General features: G+C 39.0%; 1 long non-coding RNA gene across 1 annotated transcript; it reads left to right on the forward strand.

Moving 5' to 3' along the window:
- Nucleotides 1-11,522: 11,522 nt before the first annotated feature.
- Nucleotides 11,523-13,020, forward strand: LOC112475507. The gene is made up of 2 exons (XR_003044741.1): nucleotides 11,523-11,934; nucleotides 12,721-13,020. It is a non-coding gene; the product is annotated as an uncharacterized LOC112475507 (long non-coding RNA).
- Nucleotides 13,021-13,936: the final 916 nt, after the last annotated feature.

Below are 13,936 nucleotides of genomic sequence, written 5' to 3' on the forward strand. Positions count from 1 at the left end.
TTTCATAGTCTGAATGTTCTGTTCCTTGAAGTTAAATGTTTTCAAATTTTTAATCATTTGTTAAATCCTAAAAATATTAATTTGGCTTTATAAAGAGATTCAGGATAGGTATTAGCATTTTAATAAGATGGGATGCATGTTTAGTTTTACTTTATATACCTGTTCAGTGAACAAGTTTTCAAAATTTTCAATTTTAGAGTGCTGTAAAAATTGCAATTTCATTACTCTAAATTACTACATTAGAAGAGTGCATCTTTCCATTATCTTTATTTTTCTGTTGCATATATTTTTTAATTGATGGTGGTGTCATATATCTAGTGCATTTGTTTTATTGGTTCTCATTTCATGCTTTTATGTACATTTCTAACAATTAAGATAGCAAGGCAGGGTGTTTCAAGTTCTCTCTACATCTTAATAGTGATTCACTAATATTTAGCTTCAAGCCTTTAGGAAATTTTACTTAAGTACATAGTGAAAAGTCACATGGTATTACTTGTGATTAGAGCATGTAAAACATTATAATTTAAAAGTCAGCTTGCATATTTTGAAGGGAAATAGAACTATTTTCTGTGTAGCATGAAATATTTAATTGATTTGTATTGATATTATGATCAAATATGCTAAATTTGTTTTTTGTTTTTGACATATTAATAAGTTGCTTTTGCTTTTCAACCTTTTTTTAAAAAATAGATTCAGAGAAACTTAATTGAAAAAATTTTTAATTGAATTTTTTAAACGAATTTTTCATTCAGCATTGGTTGAAAAGGGAAATGTAAGCTTTAATATAGAAATAATAATATTGGATATGAGAAATAAGCTTATTTGCTTCAAATTTAACTATAGTTAAAACAATAGTACTAAAAAACTTTGAGGAGCATTTAATTATTTGTAGAGTAACAAAAGATTAAGAATTCTGCAAGTAATTCTATTTGGGTAATTTACAGTTTTTAGATTTGACAATTAAGATCTACTATGCAGGGGTGGCTCCATAGTGTAGTGGTTAGCACGTCTGCTTTATACGCAGAAGGTTCTGGGTTTGCACTCCAGGTGGAGCCATGGACCCTGCGCCAGGCCCTGGGGGTGCCAGGCCCCGGTCCAGTCTGGTCTGTAGGTCAGGGGTGGAAGTGTGTGTGTGGGGAGAATTAAAGAGGAGTAAAAAGAAAATCTATGTAAAGAGCAAAGTTTATGGTTTTGTGCGGAAGGAATTTCTTGAAGAAATACAAAACATACTTTGCCCTTGCTGTTGTAAAACTATTGAAATAAGTGCCTTACTGTTGTTTCATAGTTTATCTTTTATTTTCCAAAAAAATATTTCCATTTCTTTTTTTTCCATAAGAAAAATCTGTTAACTTTTTCCTCTGTTGTTAGGCACAAAGAGTCCTCACTATGCTATTTTCACTAGTAACTTTAATTCATTAATAGGCAAATCTTTGTTATGGATTGTCATGGGATTCTGGCTTGCTAAATTCATTTATTTAGCTTCCCAAATACCAAACAATCCAACAAATAAAACTTAATCTGATAAGGAATATGGTAATGACTTTGTGCTGGTTCATGTTTTTTCTCTCTTTGTCATCTGCATCTTGGTGCTTTTTGTTAGACTGGTAGGTTTTACAACCTAGGGAGTATGCATTGTATTTCAGAACTAACTTTTTTCTTTATTACTTTATATATACAGACAGCATATTTTTTCAGGATATTAAACCCAAATCACCAATAGCCTCAATGTTGCGGCACTCTTCCACACAGTCCAGATTGATTCAAGGAAAAGCAGAAATGGAAGTCAAAGTGAGTTATAAGTTGGGACTGAAAAAATATGCTTTAAAAAAAAATTATGAATTTCTTGAAGGGCACAGTGATAGCCATCTTGTTAAACTGTTATGTTTTTTAAAAATTGGTGTTTTTTTTTAGCCCTTTCTATTTTGAACTAAAACGTTTTGATGCCTTTTGCAGATAAAAGCATTGCCTGTTTTTATAAAATTGGTGGGGTTGCTAAAAGTTGTCAATCAATTTTTTTGGTAAATTGATTTTAAATACATGAATATTTAAAGGGAATATGTTATGAATTATCCTGTATATTTAAGAACCTTTTGTAAAGCAAATAACTACTTGCTGATTTACTTCTCAAGCTAGTCTCCATTTGTCTAGTTTTTAAAATACATAGTCTGTATTGTTGCTATTTGCTAATAGTTTTAGATCCCATTTTGTATTAAAATTACAGCTCTGAAAAGTTGTAAGTAAAATTGAACAATTTTTTATGGAAATAACTCATTATTAAGTTTTTTATTAGTAAGTTTTGAATGTATAAACAGCTTAAATAAAATTACATGTGAAAATTGCAAAGGAATATATTTGCCTCAACTGTTTTCCATCCATTAAGTTTTCTAAACATTATACTTAACTTGTTCTTCATAATAAAAAGGTCATTTTAGAACAAGATTTGCTGGATTTAGCATAAAGGCATCTTTGAATCATTTCTGTTTATAAGTATCTTAGAATTTGCAATATTTTAATCTTGGCATATAGTGCAGTTCTGTAAGAGATACACTGAACATCTGACCATTGTATTTAGTGGAATTATAGTATCAGAAAGAAACATGCATTCCACACTTACAGTTTGAAATATCTCCTAAAGAATCCTTTTTTAAGTTAATAGCTTTGTATAGCTGTTTAACAAATATGAATATAAACTGTCTATGTATGTTGACTTCTGAATCATATCTATGACAATGAATATTTAGATTAAATATGTTCCTCCAGTACACTAAGGTCTTTGCAAAAGAATAAGTTAATTTCAGTAAATATAAATCCTTTAAAAGAATTGGTTCATAAACTAATTGAGATTTTGTAACGTGTACCTATTATCAAGAATGAAATTATTTTGTGCTTAATTACAAAACAATTAACCTTGTTTTGTTTCCATAATAAAACTCTCAAAAAATTTAACTTGTCTGTTTTTATGTATGAACCTTTTTTGTTGTATCTTTATCCACGTATAATTTACATACCATCCAATTCACCTGTTGAAAGTGTACAGTTTAACAGTTTTTAGTATAGTCACAGAGTTGTGCAGTTATCATTACAATCAATTTTAGAACATTTTTATCACTGTATAACTAAAAAAGAAGCTATATACCTTTTGGCTGTCACACTTAACCACTCCATGTGCAGCCAACTCCTACAAATACACTTTCTGTCTCTATGGTTCCATATTCTAGATATTTCACATAAAGAGAATCAAAAAATATATACTATTTGGTCTTTTGTGACTGGCATCTCATTTAGCATAGCGTTTCAAGGTTTATTCATGTTTTTGCATGTATCCTTTTTTATTACCAAATAATATTTTATGGATATACCACATTTTGCTTTTCCGTTCAACAACTGATCGACATTTGGGTTGTTTCTACTTTTTTAGCTATTATGCTGCTATAATGCTGCTATGAATATTTGTGTATAAGTTCTTGGGTGGATGCATGTTTTCATTTTTCTGGGCTATATGTCTGTGAGTAAAATTTCTAGGACATATAATAACTATGATAACTATTTGAGAAACAACCAGACTGGGTTTCAAAGTGACTACCATTTTACAGTCCCTCTAATAAGGTGTGAAGTTTCCAATTTCTTCACATCCTTGTCAACACTTGCTATTTCTTTCTTCTTGATTATAGCTACCCTAGTGGCTGTGAAGTGCTATGTCATTGTGGTTTTAATTCACATTTCTATGTGGCCAGTGATGTTGAGCATCTTTTTGTGTGTTTAATGGCCATTTGTGTATCTTCTTTGCAGTAATGTTCATTCATATTCTTTGCCCCTTTTTAAATGGATTGTCTTTTTTATTACTGAATTATAAGGATCTTTATATATTCTAGATATAAGTTCCTTACCAAATGTATGATTTGGAAATATTTCCTCTATTCATTGGGTTTGCTTCATTTCTTTGATAGTGTTCATTAAAGCACAAATGCCTTTAATTTTGATTACATTGTTACATTTGATGTTACTGATAAAGCATTTTTTTATGATATATTTGAAGTAGATCTTGCATGTATCATACTTGGAGTTTATTGAGCTTTTTGATTGTAAACTTAAGAATTTCTTAAAAATCATACTTGGAATTCTTGTATTCCCATTACATATATGTTGATGTGCTTAATGGTGACCTACATTTCTCTGAGGCTCTGTTCAGTTTTTTTCATTCTTTTTTTGTTCTTTGGATTGTATAATCCCTATCAACCTGTCTTCAAATTTGCTAATTCTTTCAGTTCAAATCTGTTGAGCCCCTCTGGTGTATTTTTCATTTTAGTATTGTACTTTTTAGCTTCAGAATTTCCATTTGTTTCTTTTAAAAGATAATCTATTGGTATTTCCTGTTTATAGCAACTTTGGATATTGATAGCCCCTCCACCTCCACCTCATCCCCTGGACCTTATTCTAGTTGGCTTATTTAACTCTTTAGTGTCTGATTGGACTTATTTTAGTGATGTCTATTTCCTCCATACTGTGGAGCCTCTTATGTTGGCCCTCAGATATTACTGCCTTGAGCATGTACACAGTCACTATGGGACGACCATGGTTTTAGCAGGGCTCCTTACTGTCTACTTGATCCTATCAAGTTCCACTAGTCATAAAATGATTGCTCTCTTGTTTTTAACAATCCCCTGGAGTATAGATTACTCCACAACCTGATCCAATTAAATCCTGGCTCCTTTGAATAGGTAGTTTTTTGTGTGTGTGTGTCGGTGTTACTAAAGCTGGATAAAAATAAAGTCTTTAAAAGACCAATTTGATTCCATATAACAGCCATACTCTAGCATTAAAAAGAAAAGGTTTCTGTTCCCAGGGACCATAAACAAGTTTTCATCACCCGTATTAAATGGCCCTGGCATCTTTTGGGGATAGCTTTGGAGCCCTGTTTTATATCCTGGTTTTTTCTCTAGACAAAAATTACTGAGCCACAGCTCTGAGCTAGGAGTAGTGGTAGGTACGCAACTCTGACATTTTTACTTTAGGAGCAGGCTTCTGGGTGGGGCTGTAGCCTCTCTTGGTTTGGAACCTTTGCCTTTCCAATTAGCTAGGGTGAGGGTGACCAGAGGCCCACTATTTGTGTCTCATGTCTGAGAAGGCGCTTCTACCCTAAGAGTGGAGGCTGGGTGAAAGAAGGTAGCCCCTCACCTCTGTTCTTACTTGCTTGGAATTTAGCCTCTGTAACACGTGGCTGGGTAGATGAGAAATTCTGGTTGCCTGCCCTTCCAAGGATACTGTCATCCTTGGCTGAGAACTGAGGGGGTGAGGTAACACTGTATTCTTGGCTTTATCCACCTGGAGTGGAGTTTCCATCATACTGAGCTGGGGGTTGGAGAGGGAGAAGAGTGGATAGTGGTTCAAATGTCACTCTGGCTATTCTCTTTGACTTAAAAAAATTTTTTTTAATAACTAATTCATTTACTGTATGCCCTCAGGTCAATTTCCAGATATTTAAATGGCTGTTTTCTCAAAAGTAATTGTTATTAGGCTTATTTCACAGGGGTCTCCTTACACTCGCATTCCAGATCTGGAACTGTATACATAAACTTTAAGGCTATTAATGAGAAGAATTTAGCAGATCATTTATAGTAGTTACTAATTGGTTCTCCTCTCTTGGTAGTATCATTGGTAAGGAAATAAAATTAATAGTTATTGCTTACCTGGAAAAATGTGACGAGCTATTGAATGAGGAAATAGCGATTTGTCAGTTTGATAAACTAAATGTCTCAAGAATAAAAACTAGGCTCAAGTAATTGCTGCAGATATTCAGTTATACTCTTCAGTGAACTTCCTAATCGCAGTGACAAAGTACAAAATGAGGATAATGTTTACGCTGTAGGATAATTGGTAAAAAATTTGATTTTAAGTATAGCATTTTTAGTTCCTGTCACATAGTATCTAGTAAATGTAAGCTAATATCTCAATATCAAGTTTTTATCCACTTCCTGATATATAGCAATGTAAGCACTTGCACAGCTCTTATACAGTCTTTTTTTTTAATTGTTAAATATTGCATTAGGAATTCTGCAAGAGTTAACCCTAAGGATTGGCTTATTAAGTAAAATAGAAATTCATCGGACCAAGTAACTAGCAATATACCTTTATATTACTCAAAGGACTTATAATTCTTCTAAGCAAAAAAAAAAATTCATTAAAAAAATTTTTAAGATACTTTCTAAAGTCCCTAGTGAGTATTAATATGAACAAATTTGTTATTAACTTTTATGATTAGATTTAAGTATTCAGGGATTTAAATCTTCTAAGCAAAAAAAAAAATTCATTAAAAAAATTTTTAAGATACTTTCTAAAGTCCCTAGTGAGTATTAATATGAACAAATTTGTTATTAACTTTTATGATTAGATTTAAGTATTCAGTCATCTTTAATGGTGAAAAGCATCATCACACAAGACTAGCTCTTAAATTAACCCTGCTTTAGTCACATGAAAAATGTGTGATCAGAGTTAAAATGGGTCTCTTCCAATGACCACCTGCTTTTCTGGAGCAGAGAACCAACTGGAAACTCCTATTTAAGTTGCTGGCTTAATCCAGCAACTTAAGTGATATCATGTCAGTTTGTTCCAATCACAACTGAGGAATCCTGTAGTCACGCACTTCCACTTGCAAAGAGCAGAAGTTAATTTACCTTAATAAAAGTTGGGGAGGGAGTGGTTTCATTGTAGGAAAAAGTATCAGGAGCCAAAACCTCTTAAGTAACCAGAGTCTCATTTGCTACATGGTCCTCAAGTGGTCTTTGCATCTCATTGCATCTCCTTTGTTCTCTTAACAATTAGTTACTTCTACCTATTCATTTCCCGCTTCCTTATTACCTGGGCCTGGCCCATTCCATGGGTCATGGCATCTTTTCAGCTTCAACTCCCTTTTATTTATTGCTGTAACCTATTATTATTTCAAATTTCTAGGAGAGAGAATCTGGCCCAACTTGAGTTTTGGACCAGGCCATTGGCCATATCTAATAATAAGCTTATTGAACTTTTACTTTGTACTAGTCACTAGGCTATATGTTTTGACATAATTCTTTCATTTAATCCTTTAACAACTCTAGTACTATCATGCCCTTTTTACAAATAACAGTTATACAACTAAATGTAACTAGGATTTAAAGCTGAATCCACTCTCTGCTAGCTTCTGGCATTTACCTCAGATTTATGGAAATAGGAGATCTAAAAGATGGGGACTTCTTTGGCAGAATTGAGCAGCAACCTCAGCCGGAAGCGGATTCAGATCATTCTCAGCTGCGCAAGCTTTGTCTTAGGAAACAAGCAAAAATACCAAAGGATAGCTGCTGACGCCACGGCTCTGTGCGGCAGTTCCCGAGCCTCCACGCCCCCACGCCCGCGTCTAAGCTGGCTGCACAGTGCACGTGGGCCCCCTGCCGGGTATCTAGGCTGCTGCAGCAAGGTTGGGCACACCTGAGAATAGGCCCAGGTGGGCGGACTACGCCGAGACTGTTTCCGGAGTCGGTTCCCGCTGGGAGGCATCCTGACCCCGGGCGAGTATTTAGAGGAGAATGCTGTTTTGGCACTAAAAGAAACCTAGTTAACAAAGTGAAGGGAAGCCTGCCCCGCCCCCAGCGAACACCTGTAGCCGCGAGGTCTCTAGCTGTCCCGGATGCGACTGTAGTGTCGGGGCCGATGCTAATCGAGGGGAGCGGATTGGCTGCGGAGGATCTGGGGCGGAGTCGTCCCCTTCGCTGGAAGCTCTGGGCTGTGGGCTTCTCCCGCCGAAGCTTCTCTGCCTTGCTTTTACCCGTTCGTCGGGCTTCCTTTCAATCTGAGCTTCGGAGGGGCCCGCTCTCACCCAGACGGCCGGAAAAGGTCGTGTGGCTCCCGCCCTTCCTTGCTTCCTCCGCTGGAACCCGGAGGGCGTCACGCCTAGTGCCTGAAGACCAACTGTTCTTCACGGCGCCCCCAGACCCGCGCTTCTCCGGGGACAGCGGCCGGATTCAGCTGCTCCAGGGCGACCCAGAGGCGGCGCCGGTTAGACACGCGGGACTCTGTGGGGTTGCATCAAGGTGCACCCGCCGTGAGGAAACTGCCCGACGGGCGGGCCAGTCGACCCTTCCCCCAGCGGGCACTGTCCGGCGTCTTGAGGCGGCGGGTGGTCCCAGTTCTGCGGCCTCCGTGGCCATTCCCCAGGCTGTGCCAGCACCGCCGCTGCCCGGGGAAGTGGAGGTGGCCGGCTGCAGCGCGCCGTCGGGCATGGGAGAAAGAGAGGAGAGTCTCGGGAGGGGCGGCCCGAGATGTCCTGGAGTCCTGTGGGTGATGTTCGAGCCCTGATTTTGGATCTCGCTCGAAGACTCTAATGTTGGCACGCGTCGTTTCTGATTTTAGAGGGCGGTATTGATTGAAGCTTCTGGGTCTCGCCCCCGCCCGGGCACCCTGCGGCGCTGACTCTGCCCTGGGGGTCAGGGACCCTCACTTTTGCGTGTGCTCATTTCTTGCTACCCTCTCTGGGACTCTCCTGGTAGAGTTGGTCTTCTCCGAGAACCGGAGGGGCAGTGAAGGACTCGGGGAGACGAGGTCTTAATTTGACGTTCCTTAAATTGACCTTCTTGACGTTTTGTAAGTGTGGGCGTGTGGCGGGACTTGGCGCCTACCTGGGAACCATGAACGACCCGGCGAAGAGTTGACCTGACGAAGAGTTCAAGGCACTCTGATGGGAGGAAGGAGCAAATCTGAGCGAGATTCAGACGAAAATTGTAGCGGTGAGTGTGGCATAGGGGCTTTGCCCGCGCAGCTCTGTTGTTGCGCCCTGGTACCAGGTATGGAGTCAGGCTTTGCGAAGCGTGAAGTTACAAGATTTTGGAGAGCTTTCAGTGCAGAAAGCCTTTTTTTTTTCCCTTCAGGTCACCAGGAGGTAAATGCTTGCTGCCTTGCCCACTGATTCAGGCTAGCAGCCCTGCCAGCTCGGCGATTCGAATTTCACAATTTTTTAAAGGTGCCCAAGATATTCTGCGTGGGAACTGCAGTGTGTAGAGATACCTATGAGTGTCATGTCATATTCATAGGCTTACATTGGTGGGAAGGGTGAGGAATTGCTTGAAATGTCAACCAGTAAATGTTTATGTAGTTCCAGTTATTGCCAGTAGCCTACAAAGGCTAATATGCATGTCCTGACAGAAATTCCCTGAGAGCAGAGCTGGCTCCCACTGTACAACCTGGCACAGAGTAGGTCTCAGGAAGTAATTGTTGAAGGAAGGAAGCAAGGAGGAAGAAAAATGTTCCTTGTTCTACTAGTCTGGTCAAGAAGACAAATATGTAAATAAACAGTTAATACATTTTATTAATGTATTAACACATCAGAATAATTTATACATTCTGATAAGTGCTGCCTGGAAGAATAGACAGAGGTTTCCTAATTTGGCTGAAGGATGTTCCAGCCTTCAGCCAAATTAGGAAGATACCCAGAGTAGAGGATGAACAGGAATTTGATGAGACAGAGATTTTAAGTAGAAGAAATAGATTCTTTAAAATATTTTTTTTTGAGAGGGAATGTTTGCAAAGGTGAGACATAAACCAAAGTTTAATATAGATATATATGTAATATGTAATATATATGTTTCCCTTTGTTATTCCAAAAGGTTTTGGACTAGTTTGCATAAATATAATAATAGCACAAGATAAACTTAAGTGGTAGACAAGATCAGAATAGGGAAATGAGGATGCATGGAGAGTTAGGTTATGTAAGTGGTTCGGCTTGTAGATGGAAAGAAAGTAGTGAGGAAAGGTGAATGAGAAAGGTGCATGTGACATGAGAAGAGGTCGCTTAACACATGAATGAATGCATATTTCAAAAAATGCTCAAAATGGAAGAAGGTCTGTGGTTAACAGTGCTGTACCAGTGTCTTGGTTATTGTGCTACAGCTCCAGAAGATGTCACTATTGGCAGAAGTTGGGTGAAGGGTACAGGGGAATTTTTGTATTATTTTTGTAACTTCCTGTATTATTATTTCAAGATAAGTTATTAAAAAAAACTATAGGGCTTATGGAATAAGTGAGGTTGGTACAGAATCCTCAAAAACTTCACCAGTGACACATTTTTAAAAAAAAGATAATAAAAAATGGTGTTACAAATGTTAAGTGGTTACAAAATTTATAAGTACTACAATAAATATGACACTTTGACAAAAAGTTAGTATAGTTTAACTCACAACTCTACTTGTTGGTACTTTTAGCTTAACTATGATATGCAATGTTTAATTATAGTATATGCGTTTCAAAGATGCTTTTTTTATTCTGGAACTCTTTTCCCTACCCTCAGCCCCATACTTCTCTTTGCTCAAGTTTCTGCTTTTCCATTAACTCTTGGGAACTCACATTATGGTGCCCACTGACTAATGTCCTTTGGACCTCAGACCATACTCGAGATGTGCCCTGCATCCCTGTCCCGGTGTGGGAAGAGGACTGCCTACAGCTGTTGCCTTTACTCCCCATGCACACAGTAAGTCTCCAGTTGGTGTAAACCAAACAGTGTAGAAGCCGGCAAGTCATTTGATTGAAACACTTGTCCTTGTTTGTATAGCTCCTGCTGACTCTTGCAATGATCATTTTAATCATCCTAAACTTGCCTGACTTTAACCGGACTGCGATCAGCCCTAGGTCTATTGTTTTGGCTGTGCTTTAAAGCTATCGTGGCATGGTGGGACACAGTGAGCCAAGTTAAGTTTTTAAATGTACCTTTCTTGATAGTTTTGGTTCTTTAGAAAGCTAAACTTCTTAGTTGCCCATTGAGGGAAGGCACAGGGTAGGGATGGGGATTTTTCTTTCTGGAGAAGTGATATGCTAGTCTTTCACTGTGTGTTTTCAGATTCTTAGGCTGTAAATATGAAATATGCATGAGATTTATAGCTGCAAGAGTAATTTTAATGCACAGACTTACCTCTTCACATGAATTGTGGCCAGAAAAAATGGTTTCATGATGTAGGAAGCTTAGCCTTCAGTGTCTTCGGCCCCTGAACTTGAAGTCATAACTTGAATTGTCTTCATGGGTTGAAGGAAGAAAGTCAAGTTATATGACCTTTGTTCAGGCCTTTGGGGTAAGTGTGTGTTCCTTTAAAAATCTCCAGAAAGGGCTTTTCGAGAATTTTGCAGAAATGGGAAGGCTGCTTCTAGTACTGTATATATAGTGAAAGAAAAATAATGTTGGGCATCGTTTCTAATTGCTGTCCGTAGTGATGACTCCCATTTGTAGTCATAACAATAGTAACATACACAAATTTATCAAGCTCTGTGCAGCCTGCACTGTTTTATGTGCTGACTCTCCTTTAATCCTCCCAACAGTCCTACGAGGCAGATAGCTTTAGAAGAGGTGAAATGGTTTCCTGAGGGTCACGGATTCTTACTGCCTCCCCTCTCCAACATAGACACTTTTATTTAGGCATCTTTTCTCTTTAGCTTCTCTTTTAAGAAAATAGTTTTCAAGGATTTTAACTTGTGGTCAAAACTTTTTCCCCCCCTAGCATTTTAAAGCTGGTTGTTGAAATGTGCCGTTAGAGGTTCTCCTTTGCTAGCATGCCCATGCTTCTATCTGGGTGAGCCTTAGGGAAAATCCTGCATGGAGAGACGGATTCTTGAAAAATTTATCTGTAGTTTTTACTCCTTATTTCTCCCTTTATAGTCTCTCATTCCAGCAGGTAGCAGGATACATGATGCATTCTTGATGGGGTGGGGAGGGTACTGAATATTCTCCCAGGCAGGGAGACCCCTGCTTTGTGTCTGGTCTGGAGGAGGGCAGAGCCTCGCAGGGCCTGGCTAAGTGGAACACTGGTGGGGAAGCTGTTCTTGGCTTGGATGCCACAGAGCCACAGACCCAAGAGCTCATGCAGCTGGAATGAGAGAAACTTTGGCATCATGTTATGACTCAAAGCTCAACACTGCCCCAGGAAGGTGAGTGAGAGCCCAGGAGTGATTGGGGTTACATTCTCTACCAGCCTGGTGCAATGGAGCCTAGAATCTAATGTTACATCAAGAAAGAGATTCATACCAGTTATGTGGGTAAACTTTTGTAGAATATGTAAAATTAAATCAAACGTCTTTCAGAAGTACTACTCTAATTATTGTAAAATACCCAAAGTTAAACCATTCAGCATTAAACAGGAGAGGTCTGTATTCTTGAAGGGATGTATAGGATTCAGTTCATTTCTTTATTCAACTAGTATCTTTAAAAGTAGGTACAATGGGCAGTAAAGAGAATGTTGACAAAGTTGGCAGGGGACAGGAGGGAGCAGGTAGGAAGCCATTTTTCTGCGGGCTTATTTGTGCCAGGCACTGAACTCACATCTCACATTGTGGAGCAGGTAGTGATACTTGTATTGTTACAGATGAGGAGATAAGAGGCTCAGAGAGAGCTTGCCGGGATCCAAAGAACTGGAGGTGAGGGTAGTGGAATTTGACACATAAGCCCATGCAGCTGCCTTCTCAGAATTTATGCTGTAACTCTTGGTTACACCTTTATCATTTCAAAACAGAATGATTTTGAAGCATCAAGTAACCGTGTGTGATAAGGCCTTGGCCAGCTTCTCCTCTTTATTACCTCTTCCTTGAAGCTTTTCCCCACCTGCAGACAGATATCTGTTCTTTTGCTACATGTTATAGGTTGGATTGTATCTCCCAAAAAGATTTATTGAAGTGCTAACCTATGAATGTCGCCTTATTTGGAAATTGTCTTTGCAGATGTAATCAAGATGAGGCCATTAGAGTAGGCCCTAATCAGATATGACTGGTATTCTAATAAGAGAATGCCATGAGAAGACAGAGACATATAGGGAGAAGGCCACATGAAGACAGAGACAGAGATAGTGATTGGAGTGATGTGTCTACAAGCCAAGGAACGCTGGTGGTTACCAGAAGCTACACAAGAGGCATGGAATAGATTTTTCCTCTGAGCCCTCAGAAGGAACCAACCCTGCCCACAACTTGATTTTGGACATCTAGTCTCTAGAAATGTGAGAGAATAAATTTCTGTTGTTTTAAGCCACCTGATTTGTGGTACTTTGTTACAGCAGCCCTGGGAAAATAACAGTTGGCACTCCCATAGCAGTTTGCAACATGAGGCCCTTCACACATTTTCTTGTAATGGGCAGCTTATCCATCTCTTTCCTGGGTAGCCTGTGGGCTGAATTGGTCTTCTGGTGTGGTGGTCTTCCCTCAGCTCTGAAATCATAGACTTTAGACCTCATTTCCCCATGTGGCCCTCATTTTGTGTGCAATAAAAAGGCAAAAACTAAGGCCCCTCTCAAGGCTAATGCTTCCTGAGGGCATGGGGAGAGGAGGCCAAGGGCAGCAGAGGTTGTGAGTGAGCAGAGCCCTGACAAGTGATTGCTCACAGCCCCTTTCGTGGCTTCTTTGGCCCTGATGGTGGGAGCAGAGGGCAGGCTGTGGCTGTCCTGGATTGGTGGGCAGTGTGGGGTGCCTGAGGGCCATCTACTACATTTGAGGTGCCTATGAAATGGCTGCGATATGTATGCACACTTAAACTCTTCCAGAGGAAGGGTGCCATAAAATGGTAGGTCCTGCCTGACTCACAAACACTTAGCCCTACTTTCGGGTTTGTATTGGACAACATGTTTTTAAACTTTCTATGTGACTTGAAAAAATGTGTTGGGAGCTCAGAACTGATTTGTAAAAGGACTATCACTGCTCCAGTGAAACAAAAAGTTCTGCTTTTCCGTGAAAAATAATGACTCTCATACAAAAAGACAAAGCAACAGAGCAATCATCAAAACTAGGCATAGAGGGAATTATCCAACCAGGAATTTAGGATATAATATGCTAAGGGCTCCAAAGGATAAAGTAGACAGCATGCAAGAACAGATGGGAACTGTAAGCAGGGAGATAGAAATTCCCAGAAAGTACCAAAAAGAAATGCAACAGATAAAAGATACTGTAA

The sequence above is a fragment of the Pteropus alecto genome, unplaced genomic scaffold, assembly GCF_000325575.1.
Source record: "Pteropus alecto unplaced genomic scaffold, ASM32557v1 scaffold51, whole genome shotgun sequence".
NCBI lineage: Eukaryota > Metazoa > Chordata > Mammalia > Chiroptera > Pteropodidae > Pteropus > Pteropus alecto.